The following is a 4,139-nucleotide window of genomic DNA, read 5'->3' on the forward strand; positions in this document are numbered from 1 at the left end:
CTTGCAGTTTACAGCTTCTGACCACTCAGTGCTGAACTTCTGGTCTTCACAGGAAAGCTTTACCAGTGGACAGTGCAGTCTCCAGCCAGTCTGTTAGTTTAAGGGGGGGGGGGGGTCAGGGGAATGCAATGCTAGGTTATGGGGCTGTATGTTTCTACTGATGTACACAGTGTAGGGAACCACAACACCCTCCATGTAAGGGAGGGTGGCTGCATACGATGCTACAAAAGAAAGAAGCTACCGTGAAACTGGAAACCTTGGCACTAGATTAAACTGGAATATAGGCAAGGATTAAAGATAAAGAAGCTACTTACTCAGTAAGTGCTTAAATTGGCAGGTTTAATATCACTTTAAGGTTCTGCACCATGTATTATAACAAATATAAAACTTTGCAAAGTATGCGATCAACAGGTGATCACATACCACATTCAGAGAAAAGGGACCCAAGTAAATTCCCTGGACACCAGTGGGGCACCCATTTCATTTCCCCAGGTGAAAATTTCCCAAATACCAATGGGACACCTCGGTCATTTCCACAGACATCAAGGAGAAACCAACGTCAGTTCTCAGAATTGCAATGAAAAGTTCAGGTCAATTTCCCAGACAGCATTGAGGCACCAAGGTCAATTCTTTGGACAGCAGCAAGGCACCCAGGTAATTTTCCCAGGAATGAGGCACCAATGAAGAACCAAGGTCAATTCTCAGGACAGCAATGAGACACGCAGGTCACTTCCTCAGACAGCAATAAGGCACCTAGGTCAATTCTCTGGAACCAATGTCATTACTTAGACCAGCAACAAAAAGCTCAGGTCAATTTTTAGGGCAGCATTGAGGCACCCAGGTCAATTCTTTGGACAGCAGCGAGGCACCCAGGTCATTTTCTCGGCAATGAGGCACCAATGAAGAACCAATGTCAATTCCCAGGACAGCAATGAGACACGCAGGTCACTTCCTCAGACAGCAATGAGGCACCTAGGTCAATTCTCTGGACCCAAGGTCATTTCTTTGACCAGCAAGGAAAAGCTCAGGTCAATTTTTGGGGCGGCATTGAGGCACCCAGGTCAATTCTTTGGACAGCAGTGAGGCACCCAGGTCATGTTTTCAGCAATGAGGCACCAATGAAGAACCAAGGTCAATTCTCAGGACAGCAATGAGATGCACAGGTCACTTCCTCAGACAGCAATGAGGCACCTAGCTTAATTTTCGGGAACCAAGGTCATTTCTTAGACCAGCAACGAAAAGCTCAGGTCGATTTCTGGGGCAGCATTGAGAAACTTGGGTTCATTCCGAAAACAGCAAAGAGGCATCTATGTCACTAGAATGAGTAGCTCAAGTCCTTTCTTATGACAGCCCAGGTCAATTCCAACAGCAGAAATGAGGAACCCAGGTCAATTTCTGGGACAGCAATGAGGTACACATGTTGATTCCCAGGACAACAATGGGAAACCCAGGACAATTCCTAGGACAGCCATGAAGAACCCATGGTAAATAATTTAACAGTAAAGAGATTCCGTGGTCAATACTCTGGATTAGAATGAGGCATCCAGGTCATACTCCAAGACTGCAATGAGGCACTCAGATCAATGTCTAGGAAAGCAATGACAACACCCAGGTCAATGTCTAGGAAAGCAATAAGAAACCCAGGTCAATGTCTATAAAAGCAATGAGAAACCCAGGTCAATTAGGTCAATTCCTTGGACAGCAGTGAGGAGCCCAGGTTAATTTCTAGGACAACAGCGAGGATCCCAGGTCATGTCACCAGGATAAGAATAAGGAGCCTATGTCAAATACCTGGAATGCAACAAAGCACACCGGTCAATTTCCCAAGACAGTTATTAGGAACTGAACCAAGACTCATGAGTGCCTGACTCCCATTTGACAAAATCTCCTGCCATTTCTTTGGACCTGTACCCAAAAGCTGACAAAAAACTCTGTTTACAGTCTTGCTGGGGTTATTACGTAAAAACTGAAATAGGGGCCGAAACAGATGACCACCTGTCTGGAGACTAGGAGACTAAAAGATGATGAGGGTGGCCTCTTGTACAATTCCCGTATGAGCACCCCTGGAGTTTGAGACTGGGACTTGCTAGGGCAAAGGAAGCATGCAGGGATATCCCCAACCCTCATAGCCCTGGCACAAACCTGATCATGAAAACTGGTAACTAGGTCACGGGTTGCATGTGAACAAAGCTACCCTAATCAGACCTGATTGCAAACAAAGCACCCACAGGGAATGAGGCACTTACCCAGAAGGAACAGTGGAAGCCTCTTTGACAAGCAGACCTGAATGGGGGAGCCTTCTCTGATTTGACTACCATTCTTCGCTGTTATACAGAAAGCACACCTAACAATCATCTTAAACTAATCTACCACCAATGATGGGACATTTGGATGTGGCAAAGAGAGGCTCTTTGTGTTCTGGCCTAGCCACCTATACAACCTCTATGACCCATGTTTCCCTTTCTACTAAGTCAGCTAGAAGCAATTCCCAAGGAAGAACATTGTCCAAGGAGCCTATGTCAAATACCTGGAATGCAACAAAGCACATCGGTCAATTTCCCAAGACAGTTATTAGGAACTGAACCAAGACTCATGAGTGCCTGACTCCCATTTGACAAAATCTCCTGCCATTTCTTTGGACCTGTACCCAAAAGCTGACAAAAAACTGTACCCAAAAGCTGACAAAAAAACATTTTCACAGCACTTACTATAAAAAGCCAATTTTTATTACCTTTCACCTACACCTGCTAATCATGGTGTTCTTCAAAGGTGGTTTGTGGACTGGAGGTACCCTGGAGGGTCCTGGGACCCATCTAAGATTGTGTTGGAAAAGTTTCTCCCTCTTTTCTTCCAGCAGTAATAGGACACTTCATGACTTTTGTGGTGACCTCACTTTTATGTAGCTGAAGTTTCCTACTGTAGTAAAAACCAGTTTACCTTCAGTTCCAATTTGGCTGAGCTGCAAATGAGTCAGTGTTACCAGTCCATGTTGTACTGATGACATATACACCCCCATGGTGATGGGTTGCTCAGTGTGTTCAGGAACCATTGTCGAGTAAAAATATCCTTTTATTACATACAACTCAAATCCTTAATCACAACCCTACATGAAAGGTCCCTGGTCCATCCCTAACAATAGACCTTATTTCTAAATATCAAAAGAACTTTTGTCTTCATATTAGCTGGAAGCATAATTTTATTTTATCATTAAGTGCAATCACCTCGGGTCCAAGTCCTAGCGACTTGATGAATGAGAGTTCTAAAGAGAAGTCGGCTTTGTGCTAGTCTGGTGAGATCCTCCAGTGTCATTCCCACAGCTTTAGTCAATGTATCCAACCACCTAGTAGTTGGTCTCCCTCTTTGCTTGGTTCCTTCGATCTTCTCAAACATTATGGAAGCATATACACTCACTGGCCACTTTATTAGGTTCACCTTGCTAGTGCCAAGAAAATATCTCCCACACCATTACACCACCAGCCTGAACAAGGCAGGATGGACCCATGCTTTAATGTAGTTTACGCCAGATTCTGACCCTACCATCTGAATTTCACAGCCGCACCAGTTTTCCCATTCTCCTCTGACATCAACAAGGCATTTTTCTCCACACAACTGCCGCTCACTGGATATTTTCTCTTTTTCGGACCATTCTTTATAAACCCTAGAGATGGTTGTGTGCGAAAATCCCAGTAGATCAACGGTTTTAGAAAAATACTCAGACCAGCCCGTCTGGCACCAGCAACCATGCCACATTCAAAGTCACTTAAATCCCATTTCGTCCCCATTCTGATGCTCGGTTTGAACTTTAGCAAGTCATCTTCACCATGTTTAGATGCCTAAATGCAGTGAGTTGCCGCCATGTGCTTATAAGCATTTTGTGTTACCAAGAAATTGAATACATACAAGTATAAGGCAGCGTTTACCAACCTCATTCCTCAAGTACTCCCTACAGGCCATTACTTGGGAATTTCCTCTTAGGTACAATAGCTGTTATAAATACCAAGCCATTGATATTGATTTAAAGCACCAGTGCATGTTAAATCAAGGCCTGAAAACATGACTTGTTGGGGTACTTGAGGACTGAGGTTGGGAAACATTGATATCAGGTGTAGATATTGTAAAGAGTCAAAATGAATTCTAAA

At 44.1% G+C, this 4,139-nt stretch overlaps 1 protein-coding gene across 1 annotated transcript in view; it reads left to right on the forward strand.

Moving 5' to 3' along the window:
• Nucleotides 1-4,139, forward strand: part of LOC149453441 (uncharacterized) — a 283,142-nt gene that overhangs the window by 69,875 nt on the left and 209,128 nt on the right. The window lies entirely within an intron of this gene.

The sequence above is a fragment of the Staurois parvus genome, unplaced genomic scaffold (assembly GCF_062004578.1).
Source record: "Staurois parvus isolate SC_StPar_1 unplaced genomic scaffold, SC_StPar_1.0 ptg000449l, whole genome shotgun sequence".
Classification (NCBI taxonomy): Eukaryota; Metazoa; Chordata; class Amphibia; order Anura; family Ranidae; genus Staurois; species Staurois parvus.